This window comes from Hylobates moloch, unplaced genomic scaffold (genome assembly GCF_009828535.3).
Source record: "Hylobates moloch isolate HMO894 unplaced genomic scaffold, HMol_V3 SCAFFOLD_16, whole genome shotgun sequence".
NCBI classification, from domain to species: Eukaryota; Metazoa; Chordata; class Mammalia; order Primates; family Hylobatidae; genus Hylobates; species Hylobates moloch.
The window spans coordinates 21,564,542-21,590,919 of NW_026652291.1; the positions used below are offsets into that span (position 1 = coordinate 21,564,542).

General features: G+C 36.1%; 2 long non-coding RNA genes across 2 annotated transcripts; both read left to right on the plus strand.

Annotated features, from left to right (window-relative positions):
• LOC131381413 (uncharacterized) lies at positions 1-24,950 on the plus strand. Its single transcript, XR_009210160.1, has 3 exons — positions 1-91; positions 6,054-6,109; positions 24,795-24,950. It is a non-coding gene; the product is annotated as an uncharacterized LOC131381413 (long non-coding RNA).
• On the plus strand, positions 13,467-21,958 carry LOC131381414 (uncharacterized). The gene is made up of 3 exons (XR_009210161.1): positions 13,467-13,830; positions 14,761-14,854; positions 21,649-21,958. It is a non-coding gene; the product is annotated as an uncharacterized LOC131381414 (long non-coding RNA).
• Positions 24,951-26,378: the final 1,428 nt, after the last annotated feature.

The following is a 26,378-nucleotide window of genomic DNA, read 5'->3' on the forward strand; positions in this document are numbered from 1 at the left end:
TTTAAATTCAGTGTTACTTTGTTAACTTTCTGTCTAGATGATTGTCTAAGGCTGAGAGTGAGGTGTGTAAGCCTCCCACTATTTCTGTTAGGTAAGATTTCTTTCATTATAGATATAGTAATATTTGTGTTATAGAGCTGGGTGCTCCAGTGTTGGGTGAATATATATATATATATATATATATATATAATTCTTATATCCCTTTGTTGAATTAATATCTTTCCCATTATATAATGACTTTCTTTTTTTCTTTTTAACCGTTCTTGACTTAAAGTCCTATTTTTATCTAAGTATAGCTACTCCTCCTTGCTTTTGGTTTCCATTTGTGTGGAATATCTGTTTTCCTCCCTTTATTTTCAGGCTATATGTTCCTTCATAAGCAAAATATAGGTGGATCTTTTTTTTATCCATTCGGTCATTCTATAGCTTTTAATGGAGAATTTAATCCATTTATGTTCAAGGTTATTACTCATATGTGAGCCTTTGTTAAAATCATAGTGTTAATTCTTTTCTAGTTGTTTTTATTTATTCATTGTCCTTTTCTTTTTCTCTTATGGATTATCATTGCGGTTTGATAGTTTTCCTTCAACACTTTGAATATATCATCTCATTTCACTCTGGTTTACAAAATTTTTCCTAAGAAATTTGCTGTTAGTCTGATGGAGTTTCATTTGTAGGTGACTATATGCTTTTCTCTTGCTGTTATTTAGAATTTACTCTCTTAAAAATTGTTTAAATTTTATTTTAGGTTTGGGGTAGATGCGCAGGTTTGTTATATGGGTTAATTGTGTGTCATGGGAGTTCAGTATACAGATTATCTCAAAACCCAGGTAATCAGCATAATACCTGATAGGTAGTTTTTCCATCATTCTCCTCCCACCCTCCACCCTCAAGTAGGCCCCAGTGTCTGTTGTTCCCTTTGTGTCCGTTTGTACTTAATATTTAGCTCCCACTTATATGTGAGAATATGTGGTATTTTGTTTTCTGTTTCTGTGTTTTGCTTATAATAATGGCCTCCAGTTCCATCCATGTTGCTGCAAAGGACATGATCATGTTCTTTTTTACGGCTACCTAGCATTTCATGGTAATATGTACCACATGTTCTCTATTCAGTCTACTGTTGATGGGCATTTAGGTTGATTCCATGTCTTTGCTATTGTGAATAGTCCTGTGATGAACATATGCATGCATGTTTCTTTATGACAGAATGATTTATATTCGTTTGGCTCTATGCTCAACAATAGGATTGCTAGGTCAAATGGGAATTCTGCTTTGAGTTTTTCGAGAAATTGCCAAACCGCTTTCCACAGTGGTTGGACTACCAGCAGTGTATAAGCATTTCCTTTTTCTCAATCTCACCAGCCTCTGTCTAACGCAATCCTAAGCAAAAAGAACAGAGCTGGAAGCATCACATTACCTGAATTCAAACTATACTACAAGGATACAGTAACCAAAATAGCATGTTACTGGTACAAAAACAGACATATAGACCAATAGAACAGAATAGAGAGTCCTGAAATAATACTGCACACCTACAACCACCTGATCTTTGACAAAGTTGATCAAAACAACCAATGGTGAAAAGAATCCCTTCCCTATTCAATAAATGGTGCTGGGATAGCTGGCTGGCCACATGCGGAAGATTTAAAATGGACCCCTTCCTTATACCATATTAAAAAATAAACTCAAGATGGATTAAAGACTTAAATGAATAATCTAAAACTATAAAAACCCTGGAAGATAACCTAGGAAATATCATTCTGGACATAGGCCCTGGCAAAGATTTCATGATGAAGACTTCAAAAGCAGTTGCAACAAAAATGAAAATTGACAACTGAGACCTGCATAAATTAAAGAGCTTTTGCATAGCAAAAGAAACTATCAACAGAGTAAGCAAACACTCTACAGGGTGGGAGAGAGTATTTGTAAACTGTGCATTCAACAAGGTCTAATATTCGGAATCTATAAGGAATTTAAACAAATCAACAAGCAAAACAAACAAACAACAACAAAAACCAAGTAACCTCATTAAAAAGTATGCAAAAGATATGAAGAGACATTTCTCAAAGGAAGACATACACAAGGCCAACAAGCATATAAAAAAATGCTCAATATCACTAATTATTAGAGAAATGCAAACAAAAACCACAATGAGATACCATCTCATACTAGTCAGACTCTTTTTAATTCATTAAAAAGGAGTTGCTCTTTTTCTTTAGTTCTAGACAGTTTGACTATACTGTGCCATGGAGAAGCCCTTTCTGCATTATATCCACCTGGGAATCACTGAGCTTCCTGTATCTGAATGTCTGAATCTCTTGCTAGACTTAGAGCTTTTTCACCTATTACTTAATTAAATAGGCTTTCTAATTCTTTTTTTTTTTTTTTGTCTCATTGCCCTTGGGGATACTGATAATTTGAATGCCCAATTGCTTTACACTGTCCCAAATGTCAGAAAGTCCTTGCTCATTTTTTAAAAAATTCTTTTTTAAAACTTTTTGTCTGATTATATTATTTCAAAAGATTTATCTTCTTCAGGTTCTGAGATTATTTCTTCTGCCTGGATTAGACTATTGTTGAAGCATCCAAATATATTTTGTATTTCTTCAAGCAAATTCTGTAGTCCCCAAATTTTTATTTTGTTCTTTTAAAAAATATCTATCTTTTGGTAATTTTAAAATTCATATCCTGAATTGGTTTCTGATATCTTTCTTTGATTTTTATAATTCTCTTATATCTCACTAAGCTTCTTTAAAATCAAATCTTGGCCAGGCACAGTGGCTTACATTTGTAATTCCAACAATTTTGGAGGTCAAATCAAGAGAATCATTTGAGGCCAGGAGTTTGAGACCACCTTGGACAACATAGTGAGACGCCAAGACGCCATCTGTACAAAGTAGAAAAACTTTGGCATGATAGTGCTTGCGTGTAGTTCTAGCTACTCAGGAGGCTAAGGTGGGAGGCTCACTTGAGTCCAGGAGTTTGAGGCTGCAGTGAGCTAAAATCCTGCCACTACACTCAGGCCTGAGCAGCAGTATGAGATCCTATCTCGAAAATAAATAAACAAATAAATAAATAAATATAATAAAGTAAAACAAAATCAACTTTTAAATTATATATCTTAGAATTCAGAACTTTCTTTTTGATTAAGATCTAGTGCTAGAGAGTCATTTTGTTCCTTTGCAGCTGTCATATTCCCCCTTTTTTTTTGTTTCATGTTTCCTGTTTCCCTATGTTGATATCTACACATCTAGTGTGATAATCTAACATTGCTATCAAGAACTACCTGAGACTAGGTAATTCACAAATAAAAGAGGTTTAATTGGCTCACAGTTCTGCAGGCTGTACAGGAAGCATGGCTGGGGAGGCATCAGGAAACTTTCAATCCTGGCAAAAGGTGAAGGGGAAGCTGGCACATGCTGGAAAAGGAGGAAGAGAGTGAAAGGAGAGATGCTACATACTTTTAAACAACTAGATCTCGTGAGAACTCACTCCTTATCACAAAAGCAGCAAGGGGAATGTCCGCCCTCTTGATCAAATCACCTCCCACTAGGCTCCTCCTCCAACACTGGGGATTACAATTCAACATGAGATTTGGGTGGGGACACAAATCCAAACCATATCAATTACTTCTTCCTGATTTTAAATTTATTTTCATAGGGGAATAAGTTTTCTGAAGACGTATTTATGGTGTTGGTTGAGTAGGTTACTTTGGCTTTGAATTTAGGTAATGTAGTCTCTGTGTGTGGTAACATAGTCTCTGTATGATTTCTTTGGGTGTAAATAGCAACAGTGGCATGTGTGATTCTCTCAGAGGATTATTAGTGGAGGTTGAAGTTGTGCTGGAAGCTGTGATACCAGGTGGACCAATCTTTAGTCCCCAGTGATGGCAGTGGTGGGCTGAGCATACTTATTTTAGTGCTCTAGGGTGGTATACACTGGCACTTGTTTTGGCAATTACCAGTGGGCTTATTCTTGAACCTCCAGATGTCTTGCTTGGATGCCATTAGTAGCAGTGATAAACTTCATGGATGATCAGGTTCCTAGGCCCCTGAGCAGCTCGTATGGCATTGGGTGATGGCAGTAGGAGTGATGGGACAATTCTCTGGGTCCTGAGTGGTGCACATTCATGCTGGTGGTGGCTGCAATGGGCTGGCTGGGACATACTCCAGGCCCACAGTTGGTGCTCACAGGTAGGCGTCAGCAGAAATGATAGCAGCTGGGAGGTTAGGCCCAGCCTCAGGCCCCCAGGAGGAGTGCCCAAACACCTCAAGCTCCCCAATGGTGACAGCAGGAAGCAGCCATGGTGGGCATGAGTGGGACAATCCTCAGGCTTCAGGTGGAGCACTCAAGTGAGGGATAGCGGCAACCATGGTGACGATGAGGCCATGCCACTGGAGAAGGTAGGACCATTCTCAGTGGCCACAACTTGGGCTGGTAGGTGGGGTATCTGTCGTCTCTCTTACACCCAGTCATAGCAGGGCTCTCCATCAAGCCTTGACAGCTTTAGCCTGCACCAAGTCACATCCCCATTCCAGCTGCAGGAGCCCAAACCCAGTGGCCACTCACACCCCACTTGTGTCCCAATCATCATCTCACCATCACTCGCTTCCTGGAACCAGTAGCTGCAGCCCATGTCTTGCTTGATTCTTAGTCCTGGTGGTGGGAATGCTCCCAGCTCACTTTTCTGTTATAACAGTGATGCCCTTGTTTCCATAACACCTCACTCCCTGAGCCACTGTGTCCCAGGGCAGTATGCAATTTGCCAAATAATTGAAAGTGGATCTCGCTGTAGCTCCTTAGTTCTCAGAAAGCGTGTTGGGCCTAAAACAAGCACTCTCGCTGGAGTAGTTTTGTTCCACGTTCTTCTGGCAGCTTGCTGTGTTAGTTTCAGGGTTTAGGGGGTTCTCCCATGGCCAGCATTGCACAATTCCACGGTAGGGACGTGGGCCATGAGAAGTCTTTCATTCACCCTTTCCCTGCATTTAGACATCACTGCCAGCTCCCAGCAAATCCCAACCAGGCAGGCTGCCTCTCTCTCTTCTTCCTGCAAGCTTTTGGTGTTTCTTGTCACTTCTGTTGAATTCTACCATTCTTTCTTGGATAATACATTCAAAGAGTGACTGTCTATACACTAATTTTGTTCTTCTCAGTGGAGGAGGTGAGCATAAAATACTTCTATTCAGACATCTTGAAGCCTCTCCTCTCTATTCTTTTATTATTAATGTTGTTATTACTTTATCTGTATGTGCTCTCTTTTTTATTCAAAGAACATTATATTACTTTAATAATAAATTTTTGTCAGGGAAAAATTGTTTCTTTTTCTCTTTTTATTTCATTTATTTATTTTTTTTGAGACGGGGTCTCACACAGTCTTTCAGGTTGGAGTGCAGTGGCGTTCCACGCTCACTGCAGCCTCCACCTCCCAAGCTCAGGTAATCCTTCAGCTTCTTGAATAGCTGGAGCTACAGGAATGCAGCACCATGCCCAACTAATTTTTGTACTTTTTGTAGAGGCGGGGTCTCACCATGTTGCCCAGGCTGGTCTCAAACTTCTGGGCTCAAGCGATCCTCCTACCTCAGCCTCCCAAAATGCTGGTACTACAAGCATGAGCCATCACGCAGTCAAAAGTAGCATGTTTCTAAAGGGGTAGCCTAAATATTAGTGACCATTTTTTTTATGATTTTTGCTACTCCATAATGTCTTTAATAGGAGTCCATTTATACTTCCAAAAATTGGCTTAACATGTGTGTATTATGTTAGACTTTTTTACTCTCATTATTATTATTTTCCTTTCTGTGACACACTGCAAACTCACAAATTACTCCATTGTTCAAGCTGACAATTTTTAGATTGCACAATGTACATTTGTACCTAGGGGGTATTTTTGAGAAATAATAATAAACTAAGTTATTTATTTAAACTTCAGCTTTCAATATATGTGTATATTTGACTTTTATTAAATTGAAATAACCTAAGGGTTTTAAGATGAACAGTTATTTCTCTCATGGATCATAATAATTACTTTAGATTAACTTTTTAATTCCTTTTAGGCCTGTTTGAAAAAAATACACCTGGGATCTCCAAAGATTGCATTATGTTCAATTAGGTAAATGATGCATTTTAAAATAATTATTTAAATATGCTTAAAAACATTTGTGCTTCTTTGTAATCAATTGGAAAATACTTGAGAATTTTTTGTTGTATGTTGGTTTATCAGATTTTGCCTATTCCAATGGTTATTACACAATAAGAAATCTCAGGTTATCAAAGTAATTATTATTATAATCTATAGTTTATTCATTTTTAGGGAGAGAAAGAGCTGTCTTCTCTGATAGTAAAGGCAAGAAATCATTTAGTGCAATTATTTTGAGGAAAATTTTTTCTAGATCAATGGGTAGGGACACGGGATGAGGGATACCTCATTCCTTAAGAAATGTATCTTGAGCTCATAAATTACTTCAAATGGCTCACAGAGCCTTGAAGCTGAATAGCATTCAAAAGGAAGATTAATAGGAGGGATTATAATTGTTTAAAAGCAAGGTTATGATCTTCTGTTTAGATAATGTGCATGTATATTCATTAAGCTTCTTGAAGTCTCACAAATTTTTATACCACTATAACTGTGTTAAAGGGTGTCAGATAAAGTTCTAAGGAAGATATCTTTTTAATAATATGCCCAAAACATTACACATATTTTAGTGTAAAGTTGAAAACTTGAAAAAGGAAAAAAAAATTAACTCCAGACTTCTGATGATGAAATCATATTTCTTCCATGAGTTTATACCAGAATTCTACTTTGGCAAACATAAGTACTCCAATTTTAGACTTCTCTTGATGGTTGCTTTATTTTCAGACATAAGGTAATGCCACAGGCCACAACATGACATTGTATTTATGTGTCACATGTGAAAAGTTCATAAGGGAAGGGAAATGCTTTTTATTCATGTTGTTTTACTCCAAAGTACAAATGTAGTTACATACATATTAAACCGTTAACCAAAACATTGCCTTTGTACTATACTATATGAGGAGTATGTGTGTGTCTGTGTGTATGTGTGTGTATTTGTGTGAGTTTATATGTATGCATATTACAAATAATACATATTGAATTTCCATTAAAATTGAAATTAATTGAAAATATAAATCAGATAAATTTTAGTGGTAGCTGATCAAGGATTAGTTTTAATTACATATTATCATTTGATATTGACTCTCTTCGAGGGCTCTTGAGAGATACTCATGCTATGGACAGATGAAATTACTAGGCTATTGAAATTATATTTTTATTTTATTTTACCAATCTGAAATCTGTCTGAAACTTTTTCCCCTTAGACTACCATCTCCCCATTTCCCCACCCCTCACACTTCCCAGCCTCTGGTAACATCCATTCTAATTTCTGCTCCTGTAAATTTAACTTTTTTAGATTCCCAATGTAAGTGAGACAATATAGAATTTATCTTTCTGTGTCTAGCTTCTTTCACCGAGCGTGATGTCCTCCAAGTTCATGCATGTTGTTGTACATGACAAGATTTCCTTCTATTTTTAGGACTGAGTATTACCTTATGGTGTACCACATTTTCTTTATTCATTTATCTGTTTATGAACATGTAGGTTGATTCCATATCTTGGGTATTGTGAATAATGCTTCAATAAACATGGAAGTGCAAATAGCTCACTGACATACTGATTGGATTTCCTTTGGACATATGTCCAGAAGTGGAATTGCTGAATCATGTGGTCATTTATTTTTAATTTTTGGAGGAACTTTCATATTGTTTTTCATAATGGCTGTATTAATTTATATTTCCACCCACAGTTTACAAGGGTTCCATCTTCTCCATATCCTCACCAACACTTGTCATCTCTTGTCTTTTTGACAGTAACCATTCTAACAGGTATGAGGTAATATCTCATTGTGGTTTTAATTTGAATTTCCCTGATAATTCATGATGTTGACCATTTTTTCATACACCTACTGGCCATTTGCATGTCTTCTTTTGAAAAATGTCTATTCAGGTCCTTTGCCCATTTTTAAATCAGGTTATTCATTTTCTTGCGATTGAGTTGTTTCAGTTCCTTATGTAGATTGGATCTTAGTTATTAACTCCTTATGAGATGTATAGTTTACAAATAGTTGATCTCATTCTGTAGACTGTACATTCTATTGACTGGTAGGTTTTATTTTGCTTTGTTTGCTGTGCAGAAGCTTTTCAGTTTTAATTTGCTACAATCCCATTCATCTAATTTTGCTTTTGTTGCCTGTGCTTTATGAGTCATATCTAAAAATTATTTGCCATTTGCCAAGACTAATGTTGTAAAACATTTCTTCAGTGTTTTCTTCTAGTAAATTTACAGTTATAGCTCTTATGTTTAATTAATTAATTCTTTCATTTTAAATTCATTTTTAATTATGGGGTAAGTGAGATGTTCAATTTTATTCTTCTGCATGTGGATATCCAGTTTTTCCGATACCATTTATTGAAGAGATTATAATTTCCCATTATGGGCCTTTGGCACCTGCGTTGAAGAAATCAATTGACCATAAATTGGTGGATTTATTTATGAGCTCTCTACATTGTTCCACTGGTCTTTATGTCTGTTTTTCTGCTACCATCATGATATTTGAATGACTATATCTTTGGAACACATTTTGAAAGCTGGTAGCATTTCTCTGGCTTTTATCTGTTTGTTCAAGATTGCTTAGGCTACTCAGGATCATTTTTAGTTCTGTAGTAACTTTAGGATTTTTTGAAATATTTCTGTGAAAAAAAAGTCATTGGAATTGTGATATGAATTGTATTGAATCTGTAGATCTCTTTGGGTACTGTGGACATTTTTTGTTTGTTTTTGAGACAGTCTCGCTCTGTCGCCCAGGCTGGAGTGCAGTGGCGCGATCTCGGCTCACTGCAAGCTCCACCTGCCGGGTTCCCACCATTATCCTGCCTCAGCTTCCCTAGTAGCTGGGACTACAAGCATGTGCCACCACACCCAGCTAATTTTGTTTTTGTATTTTTGGTAGAGATGGGGTTTCACCGTGTTAGCCAGGATGGTCTCGATCTCCTGACCTTGTGATTTACCTGCCTTGGCCTCCCAAAGTGCTGGAATTACAACTATGAACATTTTAACAATATTAATGCTTCCAGTCCATGAACACAGAATATGTTTTAATTTATTTGTGTTTTCTTCATTATCTTTTGTCAGTGTTTTATAGTTTTCGATATAAAGATTTTTTGCTTCCTTGGTTTAATTTACTCCTATGAATTGTATTATTCTTAATACTATTATAAATGGAATTTTTTTCTTGATTTCTTTTTAGTATATTTACTGTCAATATTAGTTTACAGAAACAACATTGATGTTTGCATGTTTATTTTGTATTCACCAACTTTATTGAATTCATTTATTATTTCTTACAGTTTTTGGGTGAAGAATTCCGTGTTTTCTATATAAGATAATGTCATCTGCAAACAAAGACAATTTTGCTTCTTTCTTTTCTGATTTATATGCCTTTTATGTATTTTTTCTTGTCTATAGGATTTCGTTGCTTTGACTAGGATTTCCAGTACTACGATGAATAGAAGTGGCAGGAGTAGGTATCCTTTACTTGTCCCTGAAAAATTCTAATTTCATTTTTTCCACAAAAAATGTTTCCAGCAATAAATTTTCATGAGATTTACTTTAGTTTTCTTAAGACATTGAACTACGTCTTATTAAATATCAGCAATATTGAAGTGTCACCAAGGAGACATATTCACACATTTGCTAAATATCTCTAAGATGCTCAGGGACTGCATCTCTTATAAGTCATCCAGTTGGTAATTTTATATAGGATTGCTTGATATTTGAACCAAGACGTGAAGCTTCACACATGGGCTGATAGTTCCCTAGAAATCCATTTACTGCTTACTGAAGGTTTTCAACCAAATCATAAGATGAACTTGTATCTAAGAAGGATAAACCAAAAATATTTTAGAAGCTTCTTGCCCACAAGCATGAGAACTAGAACTCACGCTCAATGTTTGGCATCAACTCTATGGTACCCAGCTGACAGTTGTTCTGAAGAACAAGTTTCAGTGTCAAAGAAATTAAAAAGATGGCAAGAATTAGAAAAACTTGCGGTGATCCAGCCAAGCAATCTGGGATTCTGAGTAGAAATCCTAATCCTGGGAATCCAAAGCAGCTGACCAGTCAGACAGACTAAATTGGCATATAGACTTTCATATAGAGGAAACTTAATATAATAAAAAGGACATTTTGGAATTGGAGGGGGACTAAGATCATTAACATTTACAATGCTGCTGATGTAAAAATATATACTTTTTTTCTTTTCTTTTTTTTTTTTTTTTGAGATGGAGTCTTATTCTGTCACCCAGGCTGGAGTGCAGTGGTGCGATCTTGGCTCACTGCAACCTCCACCTCCTGGGTTCAAGCAATTCTCCCTGCCTCAGCCTCCCAAGTAGGTGGGATTACAAGTGCCTGCCACCACGCCCAGCTAATTTTTTGTATTTTTCGTAGAGACGGGGTTTCACTATGTTGGCCAGGCTGGTCTCAAACTTCTGACTTCATGATCCACCCACATAGGAATCCCAAAGTGCTGGGATTACAGGCTTGAGCCACCACGCCAGGCCGAAGGTATATAATTTATTTTACCTCACTGGGGAATACTTTACTAAATTACGTTTTTTTAAAAAACCCAAAGCATTTTGTATTGTGGTATTTACTAATTGTCTTGGCTATCGCAGTTGTAATTGATCATCATGTCATATTTGCTTTATATCTGTTTTGTAGCTAGTCTTGAGAGATGGCCCCCAATAAACTATGCTTCCTGGATTTTGTACTCACTACAACATTGATTTTCCTTTCTTTTCTGATTTTTTAACTTGTTCTATCAAATACTGAGAAAGATTAAAATTTCCAATATAATTCTGGATATATCCATTTCTCTCATTAGTTCTGCTGTTTTTGCTTTTTGTATTTCAGGCTCTGTTACTGGTACATATAAGTTTAAGACTGTTACATTTTCCCATCGAATTGGCCATTTGTCATTATGAAATGTTCTTCTTTATCTCCAGTAAGACTCCTTATCTTGAACTCTACTGTGGTATATATTAATATAGTCATTCTACTTTTCTTAAGCTGTTTGTACTTTATGTCTTATTTTTGCTTTTTACTTTAACTAGTTGATAAACTAGTTGGTGATCTGGTTGATAAATCTAGTTGATAGGCTTCAAAATAATTAAATAATAAAGATTATGTGTTTTTTACCATAAGACCTAGATTAGGAAAAGAAAATTAAAAAACGGATATCTAGAACATCCTCAAAATATTTGAAAATTATGCTTCTAAATAACCCATACATCAAAGAAGAAATCGTAAGAGAAATTAAAAAACATTTTAAACACAGTTAATATTAAAACAAAACGTACAAAAAATTATCAGGTATAAAGCAATCCATCTTGGCTATTCCAGGCTGCTATAACAAAACACCACAGACTGGGTGGCTTATAAACAATAGAAGCTTATTTCTCACCGTTCTGAAGGCTGGAATTATAAAGGGAAGGCACCAGTATTGGCAGGTTCTAGTGAGGACCTTCTGTATTGAAGACTGCTACTTCTTGTATTCTCGAAAGGCAGAAAGAGAACAAGCTAGCTTTCTGGCCTCTTCTTCTAAGAGCACTAATCTCATTCAGGAGGGTGGAGCTCTCAGACTTAATTACCTCTTAAAGGCCCCATTTCTAAATACTGCACATTGGAAATTAAATTTCAACATATGAAGTTTGTGGTTACACTAGCGTTCAGTCCATAACAAACCCTTTGAGGGAAATTTACATTTACTGTACATGCTCATATTGGGAAATCGTTTGTTTAATGTTGACATTATTTCTTCCTTAAAATGTTTAGTAGAAATCTACAGTGCATCTGTCTAGGCCAAGAACTTTCAGTTGTGGGTATTGTAGAATTGAATTTCTTTGACACATAAAGGGATTTTCAGACTTCCTATTTCTTCTTTGTCCATTCTGGTAATATGAGTATTCCAAGCATTGTCTATTTTATCTCGATAATTGAATTTTAATTGGCATCAAATCATCAATAATATATATTTTTTCATCCTTTTAATGTCTGTAGTATTTATACTAGGACTTGTAAGTTTTCTACTAACTGCCAGCTCTAGAGTCCAAAGGCGAAGTCACCACAACCTTAAGAGTCAAGAAGGATCACTACTGCTCTCTTCCCTCTTCTTTTCGTGTGCTGTAAGAGAAGCAGGATGAAATTATGATTAGCAAGTTGAGTAAGGACAGCTGATGCAGACAACTTAAGCAACACTTCACCTGCTTTAGCCTTACCATCTTATTCTAGTTCTGTGTTGGGTCTGATTGATTTCTAACAAGATTAATCTGACAGAAACTTGCTTCTTGCCTGCAGTGAGGCCCTGACTACCAGCACAAGGGTTTTGTATTAACATAACTTCAGATCCCTCATTCTCATAGCCACTTTTACTATGGAAAGTGCTCAAAAGCAGGGTAGTTAACTCCTTGACTGAAGAATCTTTAGCCAATTGTAAATACCAATACTAGAGGGGAATCTTTATATTCCTTTCTCCCCCAACCACACAAAAGTCCTGAGACTTTTTTTCCTAGGAGTTAGCAAAGAACTGATTGATCAATCATACTTGAAGAAACTTGACTGTTGATAACATTCTAGCATGAGCTATCTCTTCATCTATTCCCTTGTACCTTATACCTGCTTCTTGGGATTATTCTTCATATTAAAATAATATTCCTAAACCTCTGTGCCACAAATGATAGAAAATTGCCGCTAAGACAATTAGCAACAGAGAAAAGAGGAACGCCATGCCTTCTTCTCATACTGCAAATGGATAGGAGGTGGCGTGTTTCCAATCACTTCTTTCAGTTACTTCTTTCTCCCACCATAGAGGTGGATCTTTCTTAGGATACTACTACCAAGGTTAACATTGCACTTATGTGATTACATCAAATATTTTCATATGGAATATAGATGGTGGAAGTTTTTTTGTTTGTTTGCCTTTTTTTTTCAATGTGTTGGAGTGGAAGGTGCAAATAATATAAGGAGATAGTAAAGTTTTGACTGAGGTGTGTACATCCCCAAGCAAAGACATACAGTAGGTAGTTGGATATAAGGATCTGGAGCAAAGGTGAGATGTTCGTCAGAAGGCATTTAAAGTGTGTAAGGGGATTAACATGCATATGAATACACAACAGAACTTTGTTCAGAACCCTAAAATCAACCACATGAAGTTGGGGAATAGAAATAGAACGTTCCACAAACAAACTAAAAGGTAATAGTTATTAACACAGAAGCAAACTCAAAAAAGCCTCCTGTTGAAGATCCAAAGAGAATGTTGAGGAGACATAGAATGTCAATTATGCCAAAGAATATGGAAGTGTCACATGAATCTGTCAGTTTCAGGAGTTTTAAAACCATTTGTGACTGACACATTATGGCTTTCCAGGAAGCAGTAGGGATGACAAAAAAAATATATTCCAACAGGGCTTTGGAGAGGATAAAGTCCAAGAAGTACTGAAACCAAGAGTGACTTAAATTTTTAAGAATCTTCATTTTAAAGATAAGTAGTAGTCCACATAGGAATGCATGGTATTCAAAGATGATTTCCTACTTTTATTCAAGGGATAGGAACATGCTATTGTGATCAGAAAGAAAAATCAAACAAAAAGAAGAGGCCAAAGGAAAGGATATGGTCAAAAAAAAATCAAACAGAAGAAGGTGATAAAGGAAAACAGATGGTAGTGGTTCCTATCAAGATCTTAGAGAAAGAGAACATTAAGGTGATTGCAGATGAGAATGTAGGTGTAAGGACAGGAAACTGAGTGCATATACACATGATGTCTTCATAACTTCTCACAGACAAATTTCTTATTAATGTACCAGGTTTCAGAGTGAGAGTTCTGCAGACTGTGATAAAAATCTACCTTCTTAGAAGAGTGGAAGTGCTGAGAGGACCATGTAAAGCTATTGACAGATGACAGTGAAGACCCAGATAGAAAAGAAACTTGTTCCGTGATGCCAATCCATACAAAAATATACTTTTTTCTCAACTTCTTATCCATATGAGAGAGAGAGAAAATTAAATTTTAGGATCTCTTGAAGATCGGAAATTTTGAGAAAGAGAGAATCAATGAAATTCAGAATTTGGTGGAGTTGGTAAAAGATTCAGATGATTAAATGTTAGACAAGGCTATCTAACAGTAAATTATTGTCCCAGTGAGAAAAAGGGTGATACCAATCAAAATGTGGTAAGGTACCAGAATTATTGATATCAAAAAAATTAATGTGAGTGATGAAGTGGAATATTAGTGATTGTAGTCAAAGAACAAAGTTAAGATTTTAGAGATGGAGAAGCCAATAGCCACTATGGGGAAAGGGTTGGAAAAGATTAGAGGTGCAGGCCATTGGTTGAGACTCCTATGGAACAGATGAGGCTAGGCAGCTGTATGCATTATCATCAGGGATGGAAAAATCTCAGGATAATGACAGGAGTGGGGCGGAAAGAAATCCTATCAACCTGGAGCCTAAGCAATTTGATGACTGAGAGGGGATGATGTAGGTGTTAGGATATAACCGGGGAGCAGATGTCAAAGTAGGTTGGTTAAAGTTGACTCCAAGGAAATAAGAGCTATTTAATAGGAGGGTAGATAAATAGTGCATCAGTTTCCTAGAGTGGTGTTTCAGCTATTATTGTGTTGCTTATTCTCTAGGGAGACAAATTGGAGTGATGTCCAACTAATCAGAAGCTAGATGTAGCTGAAGGATTTGTTGTTCTAATTTATCTGGCTGTGTCTTCACTGAGCAGTAATCATAAACTGTATTAAAATTTGGTAAGAGATGATATTTGATGAGGGGTTTTGAAAAGTGTTCAATAAAGAACTCCCCTGGATAAAGTTATTTTAAACTCAAAGACAGAGAAATGGCATTGAAAACATTTATAGAACAAATAAACTTGTGTTCTATCCAATCCAAAATCAGTGAGCTATAAATGGCACAGTTAACAAAACACACAGTTTAGTCATCATTGCAATTGCAAAAGGCATATTTATCAAGTGTCATTAATTTACATGATTAAGTGTCAAGCGGATGATTCATAAATTTAGGCTCATTTTACAAAGCAGACATATCTCCCAGTAGGGGTCAAGGAGCTGAGTAGGAAGAACTAGATTAAATTCGGCCTAATGTTTCAAAGAAGCTTTAGCTTTGTATCAACAATTCAGCTTGCAATTATGGTCAATGATATATGGATCCTCTAGATATTCATCCAAACTAAAGTGACAACAGAATAATCCACCTGCATTCTTGGGGAAATGTTGCATCCTTAGGAATTTAGGATATGTCATTTAAAAATTATCATGTCATTAAAATAAAGTTGGTTTTTCCTGAAGATTAGGCCTTAGGAAGCTTGATTGAGAGAAAGGAGAGAAGAAACATGAATAAGAACACAAATAATATGAGGAGATCTCTGCATAAAATGGGAGATTTTCAAAATACCTTTTACATCTCATCTTCTTGCAGAGGGCACACATTCTTGTTGATCCAGGATGTAATCATGTAATAGATACTCATCGAATGTTGTATTTTGCAGCATTCATCTGTTGAAAGACTTGGGCACTTTTCATTACTTTATTGTTCATCTCTCAATAGCATTTTCCAGGTTTGGGTTGATAGAATTGAATTCATGAGTTATACACAGCCAGGACCTTATGGGAATAAAGTGGAGTGGGGTATTTTAAATATTTGAACTCATGCTTTTGAATTCAAGGAAATACTTTGAGGTTGTGATATTCTTGCTAAACTACTGCTCAGAACCTCAAAGGATACCTGCATTGAAAGTAGCTCTTTCGTTGTTATTTTATGTCTTATTAACAGCATTTTTTTAAAAAAGATTTACTGTGGTACATAAGAAATTAAAATCTTGTTTGCCTCACAACCCACCTTTATTCTCCATCATCTAGTTCTATAAGGACAGCTATTGTGGTTTTACAGATGTAAATTGATCAAAACAAGCATTTGATTTCAGCCAAAGCTGTCCATTAATTTTTTGAAGAAAATTCTTCTCCCTTCCCTTTCTCCCACCTTTCCTATTCCTCTCTTTCTCCCTTTCCCCATTTTTTTCTGTCAGTTTTCCCTTTTTCCTGTGTAGACACTATACAGAAATGTGAAACAATGGGGAAGGAATGCAGAAAACCTACAAACTGAGATGTGTTGAATTGAAGCTGAGTAAATCGTTTGGATGGAAAAGTTTTCTGAGGACTTGAGCTCATTCTTTGTAAAGGCCCTTTTAAGTCTAGACACACACACGTTTCTGAATCTGTAGAAATGATTTGTATGCTGGCCTAATCCTGGAGTGCTCTGATTATAGAATTTGGAAGTGAGGCATTTCTAAAACAAAAAGGAATGGTGAGGTCTTTGGTGATGAAAACCTCAGCAAAAATAGAATGATTCAGAAAGCAAGAGCATCTGGTTTAACAAATAAGCAACTCAGAAAAGAGGCTTGTCTCATGTCATTGCTGGGCTTTCTGAAAGCCTTTTTCAATGTTTCACCAATGCACTGGTTTCCTAGGGCTGTTATAACTGGTTGGCTTAAAACGAAGCAAATGTATCCTCTCACAGTTCTCTGGGATAGCATTTGGAAACCAAGGAGTCTCAGGGCTGTACTCTCTGAAGGCTCAAGAGAAGCATTTCTCCTTCCCTCTTCTTAGCTTCTGGTAGATGCCAAGAATTCTTGCAGACATATCCCCCAAATCTCTACCTGTACTGTCACATGGTATTTTCTCTATGTTTTTTCTGTGTCTAAATTTCCTTTCTGTTCTTAGAGTTCAAATCATGGAAAAGTTCTTATTCTAATACAATATGAACTCATCTTACCTTGACAGTATCTGAAAAAGCCCTATTTGCAAATAAGATCACATTCACAGGTCTCAGGGTTTAGGTCTTCAACATACACAGCTTCTTTTAGGGGAAACATAATTCAACCCACAACACCTGACACATAATGTTCAGGATTTTTTTGAATCAGCGTTATTGTTATTTTTATTGCCAGTTTGCTTAGATTTTAGGTTTGTTTTTATTTGGTTGTTTCTTTGTATTTAAATTGCAAGTGTGTCCTTAACCTTTCGGTTATGTGCAGATAAATGGGATATCATTATAAATGAACATAAAAAGCAACTTTTCTTTCTACAGCAACAAAGAAGAACTTTAAGAGAAAACATTTAAAATCATGAAGCATATCTCTTCACTTTACGTCACATTTAACATTTTTTTCTCCATATCAAGGCTTTTTTACCATTATTAATCTTACCATTTCTCATCTTATTTTTTAATAGACACTTTCTACATTTCAAGAAAGCACCTATTTCCTTCTTTTTCCTTATTCTTCCTGATACTCAATTCTTATCTCCAAGCATTTTTTTTTCAAGGGATTGCCTTTAGAGAAAAGCAATGTATTAGTCAATTTTCACACTGCTATAAAGAAATACCCAAGACTGGGTAATTTATGAAGGAAAGAGGTTTGACTCAGTTCCACATGGCTGGGAGGTCTCGGGAAACTTATAATCATGGTGGAAGGTGAAGAGGAAGCAAGGACCTTCTTCACATGTGGCAGGAGAGAGAAGAGTGAGGGAAGGAGGAATTTGCCAAATACATAAAACAATCAGATCTCCTGAGAACTCACTCACCCGTGAGAACAGCATGGGAGAAACTTCCCCATGATACAATCACCTTCTACCAGGTTCCTCCCTCAACACCTGGGAATTACAATTCAAGACAAATTTGTCCCTTTGGGTAGGGACACAAAGCCTAACCGTATCATACAAGATAATATACACCCACAAAGCATTTAAGTCAAGAATCTTTTACAAATTAACAATAAACTGCTATACATCAGAGCAATATAAATGTCAGCATATAGACACATATGTATTAGCATACACAATTCCAAAAGTCTTGGTCTGAGCTATTTTCATCAAGTTCCTTAGCATCCTTCTGATTTATCCTACAAAGATTCTGAAGCTAGGATTGTGACTTTATACACAGTGTGAGTAATCTATGTCCATTTTAAATAAAAAAGAATAAAATATTTTGGTGATGGCAACTCAGCTGCCCTAAGAGATGCACGTTTTTATTCTTCGCCATAGTTATTTAGCCATTTTCAACTTGCTCTATGTTCCCCAGATCTCCTATCTAACTAGATCCTCCATCATTCTCAGGGATCCTGTATTAGTCTGTTCTCATGCTGCTAATAAAAACATACCTGAGACTGGATAACTTATAAATGAAAAAGGTTTAATTGACTCACAGTTCCACCTGGCTGGGGGGCCTCACAATCATGGTGGAAGGTGAATGAGGAGCAAAGTCACGTCTTATATGGAGGCAGGCAAGGGAGCATGTGCGGGGGAACTCCCCTTTATAAAACATTCAGATCTTGTGAGACTTATTCACTATCACAACAACAGCATGGGAAAGGCCCACCCCCATGACTCAATCACATCCCATCGGGACCCTCCCACAACATGTGGAGATTATGGGAGCTACACTTCAACATGAGATTTGGGTGGGGACACAGCCAAACCATATCAAATCCCTTGTTCTAAACCTCAAGTAGAAAGTAGAACTTGCTATACAGGAACTTTCTTCATTTCCAATCAAGCAACCTGCAAATGTTTTCACGTGCATCTGCATGCTCCCTTCTTTTTCTCTCTTCTCTACATTCACACAAGCAAATTGCATCCACTTTTTTATTTTCCACAAGCTTAACCACTGCTATGCGCTGAAACTAAATTTCTAGTTTCCTCATCAACCCCCACCTTCACTCTCACCAAACAAATAAACAAACAATAAACCTATTTGTCCTTGAACATTCTCTTGTACAACAATGGAAATAATAACACCTTGTTGCCCAAGGTAGTGTTTATTCATATCTTCTTCACCCCATTTGTGGAAGAGGAATCCTGCCCTAGAGTTATGAAGATGGTTGAGTACACTACACCCAACACTGGACGGATGAGGTCCATGGCAGCTTATTAGTGACATACACTCAAATTTTGGAGGATGATGACACCATGCTATGCAGGACCACAAATGGATTGCCCTTGGGAAATAGGTGAATAAGCAGGTGCTGTGTGAGTTCGGCTTTATTTAGGAGGGTAGGGTAAATCTTGGTTCCCATAGGAAGATGTGATTGGCTTGTTTGAATAGTTCTGTGGGCTAGTTACAAACTGAAATCTTCTACACAGATGTAAGCAGGCACTGTTCTTGGTCTCCATGATAAAGAAGGTGGTATGGCTATGATGCCTTGTCCACGAGACCACAATGGTGAGATGCACTTGGGCTAGGACATTTGAGTTCATCTTGGTTTTCCCCAGATATTAAAGAACACATATACTGGGTCTTTATTTTAGACTTTATACCACAATTAAGGCATTCTTGGATGATCCTTTTTTTTCTATTTTTCCTTTACCACACAATTATTTTGTGTACTCTGCCAACTTGAACAAAATAATAGCTTTTGTAAGTTTTCATCATCCCCCTCATCTCCCCATAATTTTTCTGGCTTCTCTCTGCTCATCCTCTAGAATTTGACTTAGCAGCCACCTATCCTGGGTCTAGGTCTCCTCTGTCAACTTCCCTGAGGTTGTGATAAGTGCTGCTCTTGTTGCTTTCACAGCATTCTGTGTTTAACCTATCATCAAATACATCATGTTTGGGAATAATTATTTACTCCTTTTTTCCCACATTAGATTCTAGGCTTTAGATGTCAGAAACAATGCTTTGTGTATGTTTTCCCTAGTGTGTGGCACACAGTAGGTGCACAGTAAATATATGTTTAATTTTTCTTAAATGACAGTGAACTGAATATACATCTACCTTAATATGAAAAGAGCAGCATGGTTAAAATACTTAAACCCAAGTATCCAGAACACTTCTGATTTTTTTATTAGCAGTTTTCTTCCCTACCTTTTCTCATCTTGCTACTTACTAAGCTTTGTTTTCAAACAGAATCTTAGCTGGCACCATCAGTGATGTATTGGTTTCCCCAGGTTCCTAGGAAGCACTTTGATCTTCATGGGGCAACATTAATCCTTGCTATTGGTCTGAGAACCCAATAGAATGGTGTAATTTATATCTGCTTTCATCCCTCTGGCAGTCCCCGGCAGCACCTGCCAGGGTATGGCTGCTGTATCAGCAAAGCAAATGGGAAGCAAATGACTATATATTGTAGTCCCCAAAGAGAAACCCGTTACCACTGCAACTAAGCTTGACAGAGTAGGACTCCCATTTGACTCCAAAGAACATGAAATGCTCCACTACTTTTTGAAATCATTTGCTTATATGTGGTTGCAGTTCACACATCCCAATATGTCCTTTGCCTTCATACCCCAAGGGGAAGAGAAATATGAGCCTATTCCATTCAGAGATCACTGAATAATATTTGCTGCTATCAGATTGTATTGGCTTTAGGACCATTATTTGTTGGGAATATGCGGTGAGTCTCAAAGCCCACAACATTTCCCCAGGGTGCCCATTAGCCAGAAGGGGAGCACAGTTGTAAACAATCTGTTTTGTAAAATAGAGGTCTCTAGAAGATGGTGTTTGTTGAATATTTCATGGCCTAGAATGTACAGTTTACAGACAGGGAGGGAATTATAGAGGATAGTCACACAAAAATATAATTTCTAGGAAAGAGATACTTTCTCCTTTCTGTCAACAGTTTGGTACAGGAAGCTAGAATATGAGTGAGTAGTGAGGAGAGAAAATAAATGCCATGCGTAAAATGTCAGAAGAATTAGGTTTTCAGATTCCTTGGAATGACGTTCCCTTTCACTGATTACCTATGAAATGCTTTTATATTTGTGTGCTTTGTCATAGGCTTCAGATTATTTGTTTCATTTCAGTTAGTAAACAATGCCAATGGACAGAAATAGCAGTGGCACATTTTTTTTTTCTAGAGGTAAGAACATGGCCTAAAAGAGGATGTATTCAACTCACAGGCTTCATTCTGCCATCCACGGCACCTCTAGGTTCCACAATATAGAAAAAATCTTCAAAATTACACACCAAAGTGTGTGTGTGTGTGTATGTGTGTGTATGTGGGTGTAAACATATCAAAATCTCTAAAATTACACACCAAAATGTGTTTATACATATGTATATACTTTTATGGAATGAGTGTGCACAGCTTTAATCAGATTCTCATACCCCCTCATTGCTACTTTACCTAAATTTGTGTTACAGTTATATCGAAAGAACTAAAAGAGAGAGAGACAGAGAGAGAGAGATGTAGCGAAATGGATAGAAATTCACATGACTTTGTTGATTGCTTTGCTTTCACTTTCAGCCAACATTCTGACTCTCTAGTTATGCCACTTAAATGCCTTAAATATTCGCTTATTTAAAATTAAAGATATAACTGTTTATTGTTAGTATTTTATTTTCCTTTGATCAGTGACTTGTTTTTACTATATTTCTTTGTATTTTTTATGCATTGCCGTATTTCAGAAAAATTATATTTTTTCTGAAGGCCTAATGCAATTGTTATAAAACAATCATAATTATATTTACAATATTTATTAATTTTTTATGTTTACCATTTCCAGGCAGTATGCTGACTGTTTTACATGTGGTAGCTACAAAAATCTCATAAAATATAGAGCAGGATGCCTAGAGGACACTGAGGCTAAGAAAGATGCAATAACTTGTTGAATATCACAGAAACAATATGTGATTCAAAGATTCACATACAGCCCTCTTCATGATTGCAGAATCTCAGCTTTCAACTGTACTGATTCTCCACAATGATGCATTTCTTGTTGTAATTTAATATAACTCTACAAGGAGAACATGGAATGGTAAAAATCTGACCAGCATTGCATAATATGATAAAAATAACCCATGATTAATTTAAAAGAAGTAGTGTAATTATGTATGATAGTGAGCAAGTTATTTAATAACTATTTTCAAAGTCTGGTCATCATCAAAAAGTTTCACCAAAACAAAAATAAAATATTAGAAAACAAACTTCAGCTGCCAGGAATTGTTAGCTGATGTAAAATTAATTTGCGAATACTTTGTCCCTATCTATTCCTTCACTGGGACTTAAAAATAAAATTACTCATCTATATTTTTCTGACAACTAGGAATGTTCTTGCTACATAGTTCTGGCCAATAATACATAAGGATTTTGTTTAAGATTTTTGGGGATTTTTTTAATAAAGATCTGTATATAGATGGCTTTATTCTCTTCTCTAATATCTTAAGTGATGCATCTGTTTGCTTCAACCATATTGAAAGCATTAAGAACAGGCCTAGAGTACCACTGATGGCCTGACTCTGACTTTTGAACCACTGAGCCAATGGCAGCAGCTAAGCAAAAACTGTCAACTATGTGAGAAAATAATTCTCTATATGTTTAAGCCACTGTTAGAAGTGGTTTATGGTTCTCGTGGCCTATATCATTCCTAAATGATAAATATGCTCACCATATGGAAAATATTCAGATAGATATGGAATCTCAGGGAAGAAACAAAACATGTTTTTTACACATGACATGATTTTGCATGTAAAATTTTTTGAAGTATCTGTTCACAAGGTATTAGAATTAATGCATGGACTTAACAATATAACTGAGTATAAGGTCAATATACGAAAATCAATTACATTTATTTACAGTAGCAACAAATATTAAAAGTTATTATATATCAACAACATTTTAGACATCAAATATGCAGAAATGAATCTATAAAAAATATACATGTCTTCTAAACTAAAACATAACATTATTTAGATAAACTAAAAAAGAGAAAATAAAACATAGATCATGTTCATGGTTTCCCAACTATTGTAAAGATGTTAGTTTCCCCCAATTTAATTCATAAATTAAATAAAAATCACAGGTTTTCTTTTGGCAGAAATTGCACTGCATATTCTACAATTTATATCCAAAGGGCCAGGAATAGCTACATCAATTTTGAAATAAAAAAAAAAAACTGAAGGATTTATACTCCCAGATTTATTGTAAAGTTACAATAATTGAGACTATATGAAATATGTGTAACAATAGATAAATATACAGATAAAACTGAAAAGAGATTGAAATGGTAGTTTAAACATATAGAGTCACCTGATTTATAGAAAAGGTATCATTGCAGTCTAGTGAGTAAAAATGCTATTTTCCATAAATGATGCTAGGTCAATTGGATATCTATGTGGAAATAAATACATTTTTACTGTACATCACATCATATACAAAAACTAATTTCTGATGGCTTATGAAACAATAAAGATTCCAGAAAAATATGATGGAATATTCTATTCATGACCTTGAGATAGACAAATTTTATAAAACAAGAGTAACTATGTAGCACTAACAGTAACTAACAGTAACAGTAACAGAAGGAGAAATGATGAATAGACAAATTCAGATTTAAGGATTTCTACCTATTAAAAGAAGCAATTAGGACTATAAAAAGTAACTAATAATGTGAAACATTTGCAATACATATATCTAATGTATTAACTCATCAAGGACTCATATAGAGCTTATTTATTTTTATTTATTTTTTTTGAGACGGAGTCTCGCTCTGTCGCTGAGGCTGGAGTGCAGTGGCACGATCTAGGCTCACTGCAAGCTCTGCCCCCTGGGTTCACGCCATTCTCCTGCCTCAGCCTCCCGAGTAGCTGGAAATACAGGTACCCACCACCACGCCCAGCAAATTTTTTTTTTTTTTTTTGCATTTTTAGTAGAGATGGGGTTTCACCATGCTAGCCAGGATGGTCTCAATCTCCTGACCTCAAGATCTGCCCATCTGGGCCTCCCAAAGTGCTGGGATTACAGGCATGAGCCACTGCGCCTGGCCCATATGAGCTTATTTTTAAACATCCTACATTTCAATAAGAAAAATCATATACTACAACGAAAAATGGTAAAAATACGATGTCACTTTATAAAAGAGAGTATTTTAATTACTCTTTAGCATAAAATTGTGGCTTAGTCTTATTAATCATCAGGAAATATGAGTTAAAAATCACGATAGAATATTATCACACCTCTACCAAAAGACAAATAAAAGGTAGAAAATACAAAAATGTTAAGAAGAATGTGGAGCAACTGGAATTATCTCATTACTGCTGGTTCAAATGTGAATTGATAACAACCTCTTGAGGAAATTGATTAACACATGCCAGTGACTCAGGGTTTCCAGTTGCAGGCATATACAAGAGATATGGACAAAAATCTTCATAGCAGTATTTCTTGCAATAGCCTAGAAGTGGAAACTACCCAAATGCCTAGTAATAGTAAAATGGTGAAATTTTACTGCACACAATGATGTACTATTTTACATTGGCAAATAAATAAATAACATCCTACTAATTAACATGACTGAACACACAATTATAATGTTGCATACAAAAGGCAAGACACAAATGAGCATATACGGTACCATTTTATTTAGTTAAATTTAAAAAATAGGTACAATTAATTTGTACTTTGAGAAGGCAGTATAGCGATTCAGTGACTGGGAAGGGTCATGAGAGTCTTCTGGGTGCTGGCAATGTTCTGTTTCTTAAGTTTTGATTACATGGATGAATTCATTTTGGAAAAAAATAATTGAGGTGGTATACTTCGATTTTTGCACTATTTATACATGAATGATACACTTCAACAAACAACTTATTTAAAAAGAAACAACTTATTTAAAAAGAAAGCTTTTTGGCTCTACTGTATTCTTTTTCTGTCACCCAGGAAGAAGATATGATGGTTGAAGTTACAAGGAATCCATGTTTTAACCAGGAGCTGATCTTGATCAATGGAGCTACATAAAGCATGTTGAAATGTAAAGAAAGATAGAAGGAGCCTGTGGTACCGAAAACATTGAGGATTCTCTGAACCAGCGTTGGCTACCCCACCATTTAACTTGAGGAAAAATATTTCTTTCCTCTTTAAGCTGTTCTTCTACCAAATGTATCAGTAAACAAAAATATATTAAATTAAAACAAATAGATGTTTGAGCTTTCAGTGTTGTCAAATTCGCTACTTTCTAGAAAGAGAACAACGTTCTCTCTTTCTCTTCTGGGTCTGTTAGATTATACAGAAATGAGGTTGTTGAGAGGATATTCTCTGACATTGCCATATTAACATTTTAAATTTATCTGAAGCCTTTTTCACCCGGACTGGCCCATTTAGGAGTAGCTACTGTACAGGGTAAAGCTTTTTTTTTTTTTTTTTTTTTTTTTTTTTTTAGACAGATTTTCTCTCTTTCCCCCAGCCTGGCTTGCAGTGAGCCGAGATTGCGCCACTGCAAGCTCCGCCCCCTGGGTTCATGCCATTCTCCTGCCTCAGCCTCTCCGAGTAGCTGGGACTACAGGCGCCCGCCACCACGCCCGGCTAATTTTTTGTATTTTCAGTAGAGACGGGGTTTCACCGTGGTCTCGATCGCCTGACTTCGTGATCCGCCCACCTCCGCCTCCCAAAGTGCTAGGATTACAAGCGTGAGCCACCGCGCCCGGCCCAGGGTAAAGCTTTTATTACTGTGCAAACTCTATGATATTGGAACGTACTTGTATACATTAGTCTTTCCTATGACATTGTGAGCTTTTTCAGAGAGAGGGATTTGTCACTTTTACCATTATATTACAGTTCATGGATTAACATTGCTTTAAAATGCGTTAAATTTAATAGAACACAGTGAGAATATGCCTCAGCTTCAAAATGATAGAAATCAATTCCAACAAAATCCATGCAACTTAATGAACATTCATTGATTTGAACTAATTTAAAATAAAATTATTCCACTAAAGGAGGAAGGACCAAGGTAGTGATGTTTATGGATTGTATAATTTTTAAGACACTAATAATATATTTTATGTAATTTTTATTAGACTTTATTTTTCAAACCAGTTTTAGTTCCCCTGCAAAATTGAGCAGAAAGTACTGAAAGTTCTCATAAACTCTCTTCCCCCACACTCTTACAGCCTCCCCCACTATTTAAACACCAGTGTGGTATGTCAGTTACAATTGATGAACCTGCATTGACACATCTTTATCACCCAAAGTCCATAGTTTACAATAGGTATCATTCTTGCTATTCTACATTCTATGGGTTTTGACAAGTGTATAACTGACGTGTATCTACCACTGTAGTATCTGGCGGAATAGTTTCACTGTCTTAAAAATTTTCTGTGCTCTGCCTGTTCATCCCTCCTTTTTTCCTAACCCCTAACAACCACTGATCTTTACACTGTCACTATGGTTTTGCCCTTTCCAAAATGACAAATAGTTGGAATCATACAGCACGTAGCTTTCTCAGATTTCCTTCTTTCATGTAGC